This window comes from Periplaneta americana, chromosome 11, assembly GCF_040183065.1.
Source record: "Periplaneta americana isolate PAMFEO1 chromosome 11, P.americana_PAMFEO1_priV1, whole genome shotgun sequence".
Lineage (NCBI taxonomy): Eukaryota > Metazoa > Arthropoda > Insecta > Blattodea > Blattidae > Periplaneta > Periplaneta americana.
The window spans coordinates 177479975-177497153 of NC_091127.1; the positions used below are offsets into that span (position 1 = coordinate 177479975).

At 50.8% G+C, this 17179-nt stretch overlaps 1 protein-coding gene across 1 annotated transcript in view; it reads left to right on the forward strand.

The window, feature by feature from the left end:
* LOC138709642 (ubiquitin-like protein 7) overlaps positions 1-16466 on the forward strand; it is a 67073-nt gene extending 50607 nt beyond the window's left edge. The window contains exon 10 of the mRNA XM_069840559.1: positions 16329-16466. The gene's annotated coding sequence lies outside the window, so the exon portion shown is untranslated. The remainder of the gene's footprint in view (positions 1-16328) is intronic.
* Positions 16467-17179: the final 713 nt, after the last annotated feature.

Consider the following 17179-nt stretch of genomic DNA (forward strand, 5'->3'; position numbering starts at 1 on the left):
GAACAGAGAAGACAGGGAGAGAGAACAGACGACAGGGAGTGCACAGAGAGTGCAGGGAGAGAACAGAGAGGACAAGGAGAGAACAGAGAGGACAGGGAGAGAACAGAGAGGACAGGGAGTGCACAGAGAGGACAGGCAGAGAACAGAGAGGACAGGGAGAGAACAGAGAAGACAGGGAGTGCACAGAAAGGACAGGGAGAGAACAGAGGGGACAGGCAGAGAACAGAGAAGACAGGGAGTGCACAGAGAGGACAGGGAGAGAACAGAGAAGACAGGGAGAGAGAATAAAAGACAGAGAGAGCACAGAGATGACAGGGAGTGCACAGAGAGGACAGGGAGAGAACAGTGAGGACAGGGAGTGCACAGACAGGACAGCGAGAGAACAGAGAAGACAGGGAGAGAGAACAGAGATGATAGGGAGTGCACAGAGAGGACAGGGAGAGAACAGAGAAGACAGAGAGAGAAGAGAAGGCAGGGAGTGCACAGAGAGGATAGGGAGAGAACAGAGGGGACAGGGAGAGAACAGAGAAGACATGGAGTGCACAGAGAGGACAGGGAGAGAACAGAGAGGACAGGGAGAGCACAAAGAGGACAGGGAGAGAACAGAGAAGACAGGGAGAGAGAACAGAAGACAGAGAGAGCACAGAGATGACATGGAGTGCACAGAGAGGACAGGGAGAGAACAGAGAGGACAGGGAGAGCACAGACAGGACAGGGAGAGAACAGAGAAGACAGGGAGAGAGAACAGAGATGATATGGAGTGCACAGAGAGGACAGGGAGAGAACAGAGAGGACAGTGAGAGCACAGAGAGGACAGGGAGAGAACTGAGAAGACAGGGAGAGCACAGAGAAGACAGAGAGAGAAGAGAAGGCAGGGAGTGCACAGAGAGGATAGGGAGAGAACAGAGGGGACAGGGAGAGAACAGAGAAGACATGGAGTGCACAGAGAGGACAGGGAGAGAACAGAGAGGACAGGGAGAGCACAAAGAGGACAGGGAGAGAACAGAGAAGACAGGGAGAGAGAACAGAAGACAGAGAGAGCACAGAGATGACATGGAGTGCACAGAGAGGACAGGGAGAGAACAGAGAGGACAGGGAGAGCACAGACAGGACAGGGAGAGAACAGAGAAGACAGGGAGAGAGAACAGAGATGATATGGAGTGCACAGGGAGGACAGGGAGAGAACAGAGAGGACAGGGAGAGCACAGAGAGGACAGGTAGAGAACAGAGAAGACAGGGAGAGCACAGAGAGGATAGGGAGAGAACAGAGAAGAGGGGAGTTCACAGAAAGGACAGGGAGAGAACAGAGAGAGCACAGAGAGGACAGGGAGAGAACAGAGAAGACAGGGAGAGAGAACAGAAGACAGGGAGTGCACAGAGAGAGCAGGAAGAGAACAGATAGGACAAGTAGAGAACAGAGAGGACAGGGAGGGAACAGAGAGGACAGGGAGAGAACAGAGAGGGAAGGGAGAGAACAGAGAAGACAGGGAGAGAGAACAGAAGACAGGGAGTGCACAGAGAGGACAGGGAGAGAACAGAGAAGACAGGGAGAGAAGAGAGAAGACAAGGAGTGGACAGAGAGGACAGGGAGAGAACAGAGAAGACAGGGAGTGCACAGAGAGGACAGGGAGAGAACACAGAAGAGAGGGAGAGAACAGAGAGGACTGGGAGAGAACAGAGAAAACAGGGAGTGCACAGTGATTACAGGGAGAGAACAGAGAAGAAAAGGAGTGCACAGAGAGGTCAGGGAGAGAACAGAGAGGACAGAAAGAGAATAGAGAAGACAGGGAGAGAACAGAGAGGACAGGGACTGCACAGAGAGGACAGGGGGAGAACGGAGAGGACTGGGAGTGCACAGAGAGGACAGGGAGAGAACAAAGGGGACAGGGAGAGAACAGAGAAGACAGGGAGTGCACATAGAAGGAAGGGAGTGCACAGAGAAGACAGGGAGTGCACAAACAGGACAGGGACAGAACAGAGAGGAAAGGGAGAGAACAGAGAGGACAGGGAGAGCACAGAGAGGACAGGCAGAGAACAGAGAAGACACGAAGAGAACAGAGAGGATAGGGAATGCACAGAGAGGACAGGGAGAGAACAGACAGGACTGGGAGTGCACAGAGAGGACAGGGAGATAACAGAGAAAACAGGGAGAGAACATAGAAGACAAGGAGTGCACAGAGAGGATAGGGAGAGAAGAGAGTGGACAGGGAGAGAACAGAGAAGACAGGGAGTGCACAGAGAGGACAGGAAGTGCACAGAGAGGACAGGGAGAGAACAGAGAAGACAGGGAGAGCACAGAGAGGACAGGGAGACAACAGAGAAGACAGGGAGAGAACAGAGAGGTTAGGGACTGCACAGAGAGGACAGGGAGAGAACAGAGAGGACTGGGAGTGCACAGAGAGGACAGGGAGAGAACAGAGGGGACAGGGAGAGAACAGAGAAGACAGGGAGTGAACAGAGAGGACCGGGAGAGAACAGAGGGGACAGGGATAGCACAGAGAGGACAGGGAGAGAACAGGGAGGACAGGGAGAGAACAGGGGGGACAGGGATAGCACAGTGAGAGAACAGAGGGGACAGGGAGAGAACAGAGATAGCACAGAGAGGACAGGGATAGCATAGAGTGGACAGGGGAGAAGAGAGGGGACAGTGAGAGAACAGGGGGGGACAGGGATAGCACAGACAGGACAGGGGGGACAGGGAGGGATCAGAGGGGACAGGGAGAGGACAGAGTGTAGAGGGATACCACAGAGGGGGCAGGGAGAGAACAGAGGGGACAGGGGTAGCACAGAGATGACAGAGAGGACAGGGATAGCACAGAGAGAACAGGGAAAAACAGAAAAGACAGGGATAGCACAGAGAGGACAGGGAGAGAAGAGACGGGACAGGGAGAGAACAGATAGGGCAAGAATATCACAGACAGGACAGGGTTGGGAGAGGGAGAGATCAGAGGGGTACAGGGTGAGGACAGAGGGTAGAGGGATAGCACAGAGAGGGCAGGGAGAGAACAGAGGGGACAGGGAGAGAACAGATGACACAGGCAGAGAACAGAGAGAACAGGGAGAGAACAGAGATGATAGGGAGTGCACAGAGAGGACAGGGAGAGAACAGAGAAGACAGAGAGAGAAGAGAAGGCAGGGAGTGCACAGAGAGGACAGGGAGAGAACAGAGGGGACAGGGAGAGAACAGAGAAGACAGGGAGTGCACAGAGAAGACAGGGAGAGAACAGAGATGACAGGGAGAGCACAGAGAGGACAGGGAGAGAACAGGGAGACAACACAGAAGACAGGGAGAGAGAACAGAAGACAGAGAGAGCACAGAGATGACTTGGAGTGCACAGAGAGGACAGGGAGAGAACAGAGAAGACAGGGAGTGCACAGAAAGGACAGGGAGAGAACAGAGGGGACAGGGAGAGAGCAGAGAAGACAGGGAGTGCACAGAGAGTACAGGGAGAGAACAGGGAAGACAGGGAGGGAGAGAGAATAAAAGACAGACAGAGCACAGAGATGACAGGGAGTGCACAGAGAGGACAGGGAGAGAACAGTGAGGACAGGGAGTGCACAGAGAGGACAGCGAGAGAACAGAGAAGACAGGGAGAGAGAACAGAGATGATAGGGAGTGCACAGAGAGGACAGGGAGAGAACAGAGAAGACAGAGAGAGAAGAGAAGGCAGGGAGTGCACAGAGAGGACAGGGAGAGAACAGAGAAGACAGGGAGTGCACAGAGAGGACAGGGAGAGAACAGAGAGGACAGGGAGAGCACAGAGAGGACAGGGAGAGAACAGGGAGACAACAGAAAAGACAGGGAGAGAGAACAGAAGACAGAGAGAGCACAGAGATGACATGGAGTGCACAGAGATGACAGGGAGAGAACAGAGAGGACAGGGAGAGCACAGACAGGACAGGGAGAGAACAGAGAAGACAGGGAGAGAGAACATAGATGATAGGGAGTGCACAGAGAGGACAGGGAGAGAACAGAGAGGACAGTGAGAGCACAGAGAGGACAGGGAGAGAACAGAGAAGACAGGGAGTGCACAGGGAGGACAGGGAGAGAACAGAGAGGACAGGGAGAGCACAGAGAGGACAGGTAGAGAACAGAGAAGACAGGGAGACCACAGAGAGGACAGGGAGAGATCAGAGAAGAGGGGAGTTCACAGAAAGGACAGGGAGAGAACAGAGAACAGGGAGAGCACAGAGAGGACAGGGAGAGAACAGAGAAGACAGGGAGAGAGAACAGACGACAGGGAGTGCACAGAGAGTGCAGGGAGAGAACAGAGAGGACAAGGAGAGAACAGAGAGGAGAGGGAGAGAACAGAGAGGACAGGGAGTGCACAGAGAGGACAGGGAGAGAACAGAGAGGACAGGGAGAGAACAGAGAAGACAGCGAGTGCACAGAAAGGACAGGGAGAGAACAGAGGGGACAGGGAGAGAACAGAGAAGACAGGGAGTGCACAGAGAGGACAGGGAGAGAACAGAGAAGACAGGGAGAGAGAATAAAAGACAGAGAGAGCACAGAGATGACAGGGAGTGCACAGAGAGGACAGGGAGAGAACAGTGAGGACAGGGAGTGCACAGACAGGACAGCGAGAGAACAGAGAAGACAGGGAGAGAGAACAGAGATGATAGGGGGTGCACAGAGAGGACAGGGAGAGAACAGAGAAGACAGAGAGAGAGGAGAAGGCAGGGAGTGCACAGAGCGGATAGGGAGAGAACAGAGGGGACAGGGAGAGAACAGAGAAGACATGGAGTGCACAGAGAGGACAGGGAGAGAACAGAGATGACAGGGAGAGCACAGACAGTACAGGGAGAGAACAGAGAAGACAGGGAGAGAGAACATAGATGATAGGGAGTGCACAGAGAGGACAGGGAGAGAACAGAGAGGACAGTGAGAGCACAGAGAGGACAGGGAGAGCACAGACAGGACAGGGAGAGAGAACAGAGAAGACAGGGAGAGAGAACATAGATGATAGGGAGTGCACAGAGAGGACAGGGAGAGAACAGAGAGGACAGTGAGAGCACAGAGAGGACAGGGAGAGAACTGAGAAGACAGGGAGTGCACAGGGAGGACAGGGAGAGAACAGAGATGACAGGGGGAGCACAGAGAGGACAGGTAGAGAACAGAGAAGACAGGGAGAGCACAGAGAGGACAGGGAGAGAACAGAGAAGAGGGGAGTTCACAGAAAGGACAGGGAGAGAACAGAGAACAGGGAGAGAACAGAGAAGACAAGGAGTGCACAGAGAGGATAGGGAGAGAAGAGAGAGGACAGGGAGAGAACAGAGAAGACAGGGAGTGCACAGAGAGGACAGGAAGTGCACAGAGAGGACAGGGAGAGAACAGAGAAGACAGGGAGAGCACAGAGAGGACAGGGAGACAACAGAGAAGACAGGGAGAGAACAGAGAGGTTAGGGACTGCACAGAGAGGACAGGGAGAGAACAGAGAGGACTGGGAGTGCACAGAGAGGACAGGGAGAGAACAGAGGGGACAGGGAGAGAACAGAGAAGACAGGGAGTGAACAGAGAGGACCGGGAGAGAACAGAGGGGACAGGGATAGCACAGAGAGGACAGGGAGAGAACAGGGAGGACAGGGAGAGAACAGGGGGGACAGGGATAGCACAGTGAGAGAACACAGGGGACAGGGAGAGAACAGGGATAGCACAGAGAGGACAGGGATAGCATAGAGTGGACAGGGGAGAAGAGAGGGGACAGTGAGAGAACAGGGGGGGACAGGGATAGCACAGACAGGACAGGGGGGACTGGGAGAGATCAGAGGGGACAGGGAGAGGACAGAGTGTAGAGGGATACCACAGAGGGGGCAGGGAGAGAACAGAAGGGACATGGGTAGCACGGAGATGACAGAGAGGACAGGGATAGCACAGAGAGAACAGGGAAAAACAGAAAAGACAGGGATAGCACAGAGAGAACAGGGATAGCACAGAGAGGACAGGGAGAGAAGAGACGGGACAGGGAGAGAACAGATAGGGCAAGAATAGCACAGACAGGACAGGGTTGGGAGAGGGAGAGATCAGAGGGGTACAGGGAGAGGACAGAGGGTAGAGGGATAGCACAGAGAGGGCAGGGAGAGAACAGAGGGGACAGGGAGAGAAGAGATTACACAGGCAGAGAACAGAGAGAACAGGGAGAGAACAGAGAAGACAGGGAGTGCACAGAGAGGTCAGGAAGAGAACAGATAGGACAGGGAGAGAACAGTGAACACAGGGAAAGAACAGAGAGGTCAGGGAGAGAACAGAGAACACAGGGAGAGAACAGAGAGGTCAGGCAGACAACAGGGAGAACGGGGAGGGAACAGAGAACGCAGGGAGACAACAGAGAACACAGGGAGAGAACAGAGAAGACAGGGAATGCACAGAGAGGTCAGGGAGAGAACAGAGAGGACAGGGAGAGAAGAGAGAAGACAGGGAGTGCACAGAGAGGACAGGAAGTGCACAGAGAGGACAGGGAGAGAACAGAGAAGACAGGGAGAGGAGAGAGAGGACAGGGACTGCACAGAGAGGACAGGGAGAGGGCAGACAGGACTGGGAGTGCACAGGGAGGACAGGGAGAGAACAAAGGGGACAGGGTGAGAACAGAGGAGACAGGTAGTGCACAGAGAGGACAGGGAGAGAACAGACAAGACAGGGAGTGCACATAGAAGGAAGGGACTGCACAGAGAAGACAGGGAGTGCACAAAAAGGACACGGAGAAAACAGAGAGGACGGGGAGAGAACAGAGAGGACAGGGAGAGCACAGAGAGGACAGGAAGAGAACAGAGAGGACAGGGACTGCACAGAGAGGACTGGGAGTCCACAGAGAGGACAGGCAGAGAACAGAGAAGACAGGGAGAGAACAGTGAAGACAAGGAGTGCACAGAGAGGATAGGGAGAGAACAGAGAGAACAGAAAGGGAGCAGAGAAGACAGGGAGTGCACAGAGAGGACAGGAAGTGCACAGAGAGGACAGGGAGAGAGAAGAGGGGACAGGGATAGCACAGAGAGGACAGGGAGTGAACAAGGGGGGCCAAGGTTGGAATATGGGGGACAGGGAGAGGACAGAGGGGACAGGGATAGCACAGTGAGAGAACAGAGGGGACAGGGATAGCACAGAGAGGACATGGAGAGAACAGAGATAGCACAGAGAGGACATGGATAGCATAGAGAGGACAGGGGATAACAGTGGGGACAGTGAGTGAACAGGGGGTGGGGGACTGGCATATCACAGACAGGACAGGGTGGGGACAGGGAGACATCATAGGGGTCAGGGAGAGGACAGAGGGTAGAGAGATAGCACAGAGAGGGCAGGGAGAGAACAGAGGGGACAGGGGTACCACAGAGATGACAGAGAGGACAGGGATAGCACAGAGAGAACAGGGAAAAACAGAGAAGACAGGGATAGCACAGAGAGGACAGGGAGAGAACAGGGATAGCACAGAGACTACAGGGAGGGAAGAGACGGGACAGAAAGAGAACAGACGGGGCAAGGATAGCACACAGAGGACAGGGAGGGAACAGAGGAGACAGGGATAGCACAGAGAGGACAGGGTGAGAAGGGGTGGGGGACAGGGATAGCATAGAGAAGACAGGGAGAGAACAGAGGGGCAGGGAGAGAAGAGAGAGGACAGGGAGAGAACAGAGAGAACAGGGATAGCACAGAGAAGACAGGGAGAGAACGGAGAGGACATGGAGAGAACAGAGGGGACAGGGAGAGAACACGGTGGACACTATAGCACAGAGAGTACACGGGGAGAACAGTGAGGACAGGGATAGCACAGAGAAGACAGGAATGGCACAGAGAGGACAGGGATAGCACAGAGTGGACAGGGAGAAATCAGAGGGGACAGGGAGAGAACAGCGGGGACATGTATAGCACAGAGAGGACAGGGAGAGAACAGATAGGACAGGGAGAGAAGAGAGGGGACAGGGACAGAACAGGGGGGACATTATAGCATAGAGAGTACAGAGAGAGAACAGTGAGGACAGGGATAGCACAGAGAAGACAGGGATAGCACAGAGAGTACAGGGAGAAAATAGAGGTCTAGGGAGAGAGAAGGGAGGACAGGAATAGCGCAGAGAGAGAACAGAGAGGACAGGGATAGCAGAGAGAGGACAGGGATAGCACAGAGTGGACAGGGAGAAATCAGAGGGGACAGGGAGAGAACAGCGGGGACATGTATAGGACAGAGAGGACAGGGAGAGAACAGAGAGGACGGGGATAGCACAGAGAGAACAGGGATGGCACAGAGTGTCGAGGGAGAGAAGAGACGGGACAGGGAGAGAACAGAGGGGGCAAGGATAGCACGGACAGGACAGAGTGGGGACAGGGAGAGATCAGAGGGGCACCGACAGGACAGAGGGTAGAGGGGTAGCACAGAGAGGGCAGGGAGAGAACAGAGAACACAGGGAGAGAACAGAGAAGACAGGGAGTGCACAGAGAGGTCAGGGAGAAAACAGAGAGGACAGGGAGAGAACAGAGAACACAGGGATAGAGCAGAGAGAACAGGGAGAGAACAGAGAACACAGGAAGAGAACACAGAGGTCAGGGAGAGAACAGAGAACACAGGGAGAGAACAGAGATTTCAGAGAGAGAACAGAGAACACAGGGAGAGAACAGAGAACACAGGGAGAGAACAGGGAGACAACAGAGAACACAGGGAGAGAACAGAGAACACAGGGAGAGAACAGAGAAGACAGGGAGTGCACAGAGAGGACAGGTAGAGAACAGAGAGAACTGGGATTGCACAGAGAGGACAGGGAGAGAACAGAGAAAACAGGGAGAGAACAGAGAAGACAAGGAGTTACAGAGAGGATAGGGAGAGAACAGAGAGGACAGGGAGAGTACAGAGAAGACAGGGAGTGCACAGAGAGGACAGGGGGAGAACAGAGAAGACAGGGAGTGAACAGATAGGACAGGGAGAGAACAGAGGGGACAGGGATAGCACAAAGAGGACAGGGAGAGAACAGGGGGGGCCAAGGAGGGAATAGGGGAGACAGGGAGAGAACAGAGGGGACAGGGATAGCACAGTGAGAGAACAGAGGGGACAGGGATAGCACAGAAAGGACAGGGAGAGAACAGAGATAGCACAGAGAGGAAAGAGATAGCATAGAGAGGACAGGGAATAAGAGAGGGGACAGTGAATGAACAGGGGGGACAGGGATAGCAGAGACAGGACAGGGTGGGGACAGGGAGAGGACTGAGTGTAGTGGGATAGCACAGAGAGGGCAGGGAGAGAACAGTGGGGACAGGGGTAGCACAGAGATGACAGAGAGGACAGGGATAGCACAGAGAGAACAGGGAAAAACAGAGAAGACAGGGATAGCACAGAGAGGACAGGGAGAGAACAGGGATAGCACAGAGAGGACAGGGAGAAAACAGACGGGGCAAGGATAGCACACAGAGGACAGGGGGGGGAACAGAGGAGACAGGGATATCACTGAGTGGACAGGTAGAGAAGGGGTGGGGGACAGGGATAGCATAGAGAAGACAGGGAGAGAAGATAGGGGCAGGGAGAGAACAGAGAGGACAGGGAGAGAACAGAGAGAACAGGGATAGCACAGACAAGACAGGGAGGGAACGGATAGGACAGGGAGAGAACAGAGGGGACAGGGAGAGAACAGGGGGGACACTATGGCATAGAGAGTACAGGGAGGGAACAGTGAGGACAGGGATAGCACAGAGAAGACAGGGATAGCACAGAGAGGACAGGGAGAAAATAAAGGTGTAGGGCCATAGCAGGGAGGACAGGGATTGCACAGAGAGAGAACAGAGAGGACAGGGATAGCACAGAGAGGACAGGGATAGCACAGAGTTGAGAGGGAGAAATTAGAGGGGACAGGGAGAGAACAGCGTAGACATGCATAGCACAGAGAGGACAGGGAGAGAACAGAGAGGACAGGGATAGCACAGAGAGAACAGGGATGGCACAGAGAGGACAGGGATAGTGCAGAAACGCCCGGGAGAGAACTGGGATAGCACAGAGGGGACAGGGAGTGAACAGAGGGGACACGGATAGCACAAAGTGCACAGGGAGAGATCAGAGAAGACAGGGATAGCACAGAGAGGACAGGGACAGAACATAGGGGACAGGGATAGCACAGAGAGGACAGGGAGAAAACAGAGGGGCAGGGAGAGAGCAGGGAGGACAGGGATAGCACAGAGAGGACAGGGATAAAACAGAGTGGATAGGTAGAGAACAGCGGGGACAGGGATAGCACAGAGGACAGGGAGAGAACAGAGAGGACAGGGATAGCACAGAGATGACAGGGAGAGAACTGGTATGGCACAGAGAGGAGAGGGAGAGAACAGAGAGAACAGGGATAGCACAGAAACGACAGGCAGAGAACTGGGATAGCACAGCGGTGACAGGTAGAGAAGAGAGTGGACATGGATAGCACAGAGAGGACAGGGAGAGAACAGAGAAGACAGGGGGTAGCACAGAGAGGACAGGAGAGAACAGAGGGGAGAGGGATAGCACAGAGTTGACAAGGAGAGAACAGGGTGGACAGGGAGAGAACAGGGGGGACAGGGAGAGGACAGAGGGGACAGGGATAGCACAGAGGACAGGGAGAGAACAGAGGGGACAGGGATAGCACAGAGAGGACAGGGAGAGAACAGAGAGGACTGGGAGAAAATAGAGAGGACAGGGATAGCACAGAGAGGACAGGGTGAGAACAGAGAGGACTGGGAGAAAATAGAGAGGACAGGGTTTGCACAGAGAGGGCAGGGAGAGAACTGGGGTAGCACGGAGGGGACAAGGACAGAAGAGGGTGGACAGGGAGAGAACAGTTGGGACAGGGAGAGGAGAGACGGGACAGGAATAGCGCAGAGGACAGGGGAGTACAGAGAGGACTGGGAGAAAATAGAGAGGACAGGGAGAGAACTGGGGTAGCACGGAGGGGACAGGGAGAGAACAGGGTGTACAGGGAGAGAACAGGGGGGACAGGGAGAGGACAGAGGGTAGAGGGATAGCACAGAGAGGGCAGGGAGAGAACAGAGGGGACAGGGGTAGCACAGAGATGACATAGAGGACAGGGATAGCACAGAGAGAACAGGGAAAAACAGAGAAGACAGGGATAGCACAGAGAGGACAGGGAGAGAACATAGGGGGCAAGGATAGCACACAGAGGACAGGGAGAGAACAGAGGAGACAGGGATAGCATAGAGAGGACAGGGAGAGAACAGAGTTGCAGGGAGAGAACAGAGAGGACAGGGAGAGAACAGAGAGAACAGGGATAGCACAGAGAAGACAGGGAGAGAACGGAGAGGACAGGGAGATAACAGAGGGGCAGGGAGAGAACAGGGTGTACAGGATAGCACAGAGAGTACAGGGAGAGAACAATGAGGACAGGGATAGCACAGAGAAGACAGGGATAGCACAGAGAGGTCAGGGAGAAAATAGAGGGGCAGGGAGAGAGCAGGGAGGACAGGGATAGCACAGAGAGAGAACAGGGAGGACAGGGATAGCACAGAGAGGACAGGGAGAAATCAGAGGGGACAGGGAGAGAACAGTGGGTACATGTATAGCACAGAGAGGACAGTGAGAGAACAGAGCGGACAGGGATAGCACAGAGAGGACAGTGAGAGAACAGGGATAGTACAGAAACGACAGGGAGAGAACTGGTATAGCACGGAGGGGACTGGGAGAGAATAGAGGGGACAAGGATAGCACAGAGAACACAGGGAGAGAACAGAGAAGACAGGGATAGCACAGAGAGGACAGGGACAGAACATAGGGGACAGGGATAGCACAGAGAGGACAGGGAGAAAACAGAGGGGCAGGGAGATAGCAGGGAGGACAGGGGTGGCACAGAGAGAACAGGGAGAAAACAGAGGTGATAGGGAGAGAACAGCGGGGGACAGGGATAGCACAGAGAGGACAGGGAGAGAACAGAGAGGAGAGGGTTAGCACAGAGAGGACAGGGAGAGAATAGAGAGGACAGGGATAGCACAGAAACGACAGGGAGAGAACTGGGATAGCACAGCGGGGTCAGGGATATCAGAGAGAAGACAGGGGTAGCACAGAGAGGACAGGGAGAGAACAGATTGGAGAGGGATAGCACAGAAGGGAGAGGGAGAGAACAGGGGCGACAGGGAGAGGACAGAGGGGACAGGGATAGCACAGAGAGGACAGGGAGAGAATGGAGAGGACTGGGAGAAAATAGAGAGGACAGGGATTGGACAGAGAGGACAGGGAGAGAACAGAGAGGTCTGGGAGAAAATAGAGAGGACGGGGATAGCACAGAGAGGTCTGGGAGAGAACTGGGGTAGCACGGAGGGGACAGGGAGAGAACAGTGGGGTCAGGTAGAGGAGAGAGGGGACAGGGATAGCACAGAGGACAGGGAGAGAACAGAGAGGTCTGGGAGAAAATAGAGAGAACAGGGATAGCACAGAGAGGACGGGGAGAGAACTGGGGTAGCACGGAGAGGACAGGGAGGGAACAGGGTGGACAGGGTGAGAACAGGGGGGACAGGGGAGGAGAGAGGGGACAGAGAATGCACAGAGGACAGGGGGGGTACAGAGAGGACTGGGAGAAAATAGAGAGGACAGGGATAGCACAGAGAGTTCAGGGAGAGAACTGGGGTAGCACAGAGGGGACAGGGAGAGAACATGGTGGACAGGGAGAGGAGAGAGGGGACAGGGATAGCACAGAGGACAGGGAGAGAACAGAGAGGACTGGGAGAAAATAGAGAGTACAGGGATAGCACAGAGACGACAGGGGAGAACTGGGGTAGCACGGAGGGGACAGGGAGAGAACAGGGTGGACAGGGAGATGAGAGAGGGGACAGGGATAGCACAGAGGACAGGGTGAGAACAGAGAGGACTGGGATAGCACAGAGAGGACAGGGAGAGAAGTGGGGTAGCACGGAGGGGACAGGGAGAGAACAGGGTGGACAGGGAGAGAACAGAGTGGACAGGGAGAGAACAGGGGGGGACAGGGAGAGGAGAGAGGGGACAGAGATAGCACAGAGGACATGGATAGCACAGAGAGGACAGGGAGAGAACAGAGAGGAGTGGGAGAAAATAGAGAGGACAGGGATAGCACAGAGAGGACAGGGAGAGAACAGAGAAGACGGGGATAGCACAGAGAGGACAGGAATAGCACAGAGAAGACAGGGATAGCACAGAGTGGACAGTAAAAAAACAGAGGGGGACAGGGAGAGAACAGGGGGGACAGGGATAGCAAAGAGAGGACAGGAAGAGAACAGGGGGACTGGGATAGCACAGATAGGACAAGGAGAAAACAGAGGGGACAGGGATAGCACAGAGAGGACAGGGAGAGAACAGGGGGGACAGTAATAGCACAGAGAGGGCAGGGAGAGAACAGAGGGGGCAGGGATAGCACAGAGAGGACAGGGAGAGAACAGAGGAGGCAGGGATAGAACAGAGAGGACGAGGAAAGCACAAATGGATAGAGAGAGCGGTAAATTTTCTGTGCTGTTATCTGAGTATCTTTCGGCTTGTTTTCTTCTAATAGTCTCTATGATATCTTTTCTAATTTACGTTTATCTATAGTCTATCGTATTGTCCTTGTATTTGTCCTTTATTACGCCTCTATTTTCCCTCCATGTTCTTCTTTAATTTCCACCTTTTTTCTCGTGTATTATCTCCTCTGTTACCGCTCTATTAGCGATCTAGTTTCTCTTATTCCCTTAATTTTTTGCCTTACACTTGTTTCGGCTTTGTTTTTTTTTGGGGGGGGGGGTCTACTTTCTCTTCTTTTATTCGTATATTTGCGCATATATTTTCTCCTCATTTTTCTCTATTTTTGACTCTATTAGCCCTGTATTTTATTTTGTAATCTGCCTTTTTGCATCCATTGTCTGCTGTATAGTTTGTTTGTGTTGTCTCTTCATTTTCACCTCTGGTATATTCTGTATTGTCTCCAGAGTTATTTCTGTATTATCTGTTAGTAGAGGAAATTATAGAGGAGAAAATAGAAGGAAAGTAGAGGGGAAAATAGAGAAGTAAGAATGGTGGAAGTGGAGGGGTAGAGTAAAGAAAAAATGTAGGGAAAGTAGAGGAGGAAAGTAGAGAGAACATAGAAGAGAAGATAAGGAGAAAATAGAGAGAAAGTAAAGGGCAAAGTGGGCAGAATGCAGGAGGATAGAGGAAGTAAGAAATGGAAAAAAATATAGTGGAAAATATGGGAGGAAATAGAGGGTATAATAGAGGAGATATATGAGACAAATTGACGGATAATAGAGGAGAAAATAGAGGGTGGGGGTAATACGGGAGAAATAGAGGGGATAATAGGGGAGAAAGTAGATGGGTAATAGAGGAGAAAATAGAATGGTTAATAGAGGGGGCAATAGGGAGGAAATAGAGGGGATAATAGTAGATAGATTGGAAAGTAGAGGAAAAAAGGATGAGAAAATGGATGTATAATGGAGAGCATAATAGAGGGTTAATAGAGAAAAAGTAGAAGCTAAAGTAGAGGAGATAATGGAGGAGAAAATAGGGGGAGTAATAGAAGGGTAGTAGAGAGAAAATTGAAGGGATAATAAAGGAGGAAATAATAGAGGAAAAGTAGAGAAGAATATGGAGGGGAAAATAGAGAGGAACATAGTGGAGGAAATAGAGAATACTGCGACAATAGAGGGGAAAGTACCTAGAGGAGAAAATAGATCGAAGTAGAGTGAAAAGTAAAGGAGAAACTGGGGAGGAAAAGAGAGGGATAGAAGAATGGATAATAGAAGGGAGTATTAAACGAAAAATAGAGAATTTATTAGAAGTGAAAATAGAGGGAATATATATAGGATAAAGTAGAGGAGAAAACATAAGGAAAAATGATGTGAAAATAAAGGGAATTAGAGGAGCAAATGGAATAGAGGAGTAATAGAGGAGAATATAGAGGAAAATAGAGTGAAAGTTTTTCGTTCGTAAAGATCGTTTCTTCGCGAGATGGTGTCTCGAAAAGTCCGAGATATGGTCAGGAGTACTGCCAATTGTGCTAGTTTGTCATTGAATGTAATGATTTAAAATGTTTTTTGGCAAGAAGTTGTTTTGTCTTGTATATTGCTTAAATAGAGATATAGTAACTTTTTATACACCCTCAAGTAAGAAAATACGGTTTCTTTATTGATAATAAGGAATCTGACGACTTTTGCAGTAGGCTTCTGTTTAGTAATTTTTGCTGACTTGTGTTGGCAATTGTGATTAATGGAACACGATGCGAAATGAATATGGTCGACTTGCGTAAAGTGTACAATTTTATAGCGTTGTGTTTGTGATATAGAGAATGGATGTAAGTATGCCTTATGAAATTAAGGAAACGAGGTGAGAATACTTTTAGGACTGTGAGACTTAGGAAATAAGGTCAATGTTACTTATGCCCCGCCCACTATAGAGACATAGACCAATTTTGCACACATTTAGTAAACTTGTTGCTTCTTTGACAGGTTAGGTTTGGTTTTTGTTATAGCCTACCTTGCATATATGATTATAGCGCAACATTGGCAGTGATAAAAGTGAAATATTCGTTGAGTGGGCGTTGGATACTGTACATTCACCTGCGTAGTATAGGTGTACTGTAGATAATTTGTATTGAGGTTTCTGGAGCATTGGGTTATAATTTAATAGGTACGGTGGTATTGATGAATGTATTTTCGGCTGTTATGTTAGAGTAAGCAGGAACAGGCTGTAACATATAATTTGATTAGCCAATGTGATATGTAGGTCTAGGCCTATAGTGCTCCATGTTCGTGTTAAGTGACTCGTGAGTAGACCTCGGATTTTTAGGCGGTCAAAATATAATTGTAGGTAATCTTACGTAAAATAGTTACGTAATGACAGTAGGTAATTTGTATGGAGGTTTTTGGAACAATGGGTTATAATGTAATAACTACGGTGGTATTGATGAATGTAATTTCGCCGTTTATGTTAGAGTAAGCAGGAACGTAACGTACCGGTATAATTACTGTATATGTTGTTAGTTTTGGTATAGGTGTTTGATTCTGTGGAGTAAGTGACAGAAGATGAGAGGGTGGTAGTGTTGAAGTAGCAGTGCGAGAGGAGATGAGAGGCAAGTATGGAGCAAATTTCAGTCAGGATACATGCATAAAGTGGTAAACATGGATTACTAACTAATGTCGATATTTAAACACACTAATGATGTAGTTAAAGACTACAGTAACAATATGGGAGGGAGGGAGGGAGAGAGAGAGAGAGAGAGAGAGAGAGAGAGAGAGAGAGAGAGAGAGAGAGAGAGAGAGAGAGTGAAAATTTTGTGGATTTAGATTTCTAACGATGTGCATGTGCTGCTACTCGTGATTCAGTTTGCACGTGTTGCTGTTTGATAGGTTGCCGAAAGACATATGATTGTGATGTGTCTTGTTCCAGGGTGTTTTGGGGCAGATGCGGACTCTGGATGAACTGACACAGAAGATGGTGGCAATCGAGGGGCAGTGTGGCAGGGGATGACAACTGTGGAGGAAATCCTCGTCAGGATACATGAATAAGCTGTAAACATGGGTTTCTAGCTAGTGTCGATATTTAAACACGGTAATTAGGAGTAGTTGTAATACAGTGAGGAAATAGTTGAGAATATAAAGTTTGGCGGATTTAGGTTTCTGAAGATTTGCATGTTCTATTATGAGTGCAGTTTCCATATCTTGCTATTTCATAGGTTACAGTGAATGTAAGCTACCGGTACTTGTAAAGGAATGTCTTGTTGCAGGGTGTTTTGGGGTGAGTTGCAGACTGGAGGAGGTAACAAGGCAGCTCTGGGACAGGAGATGGGAGACAAATGTGGATCAAATACCAGCCATAAACTGGTAAAGATGGAATACTAACTAATGTCGATATTTAAACACAGTGAAATAGGATTTAGGTTTGAATGTTCTATTAGGAGTGCAATCTCCATATCTTGCTATTTCATAGGTTGAAGAGAATGTAAGCTGCTTGTAAAGGAATGTGATTGTGTGTGTCTCGTTCCAGGGTGTTTTGGGGGCAGTTGCAGACTCTGGAGGAGGAGTTACGAGGCAGCTCTGGGACAGGAGATGGGAGACAAGTGTGGATCAAATACCAGCCAGTAAACGTGCATAAACTGGTAAAGATGTATTACTAATGATAGTATTTAAACACAGTAAGTTATCAGTAGTAATAATACATTGGCAGAATATAGTTAAGATCTGAAATTTAGTGGATTTATGTTTCTGAAGATGTGCATGTTCTGTTATGTGTGCAGTTTG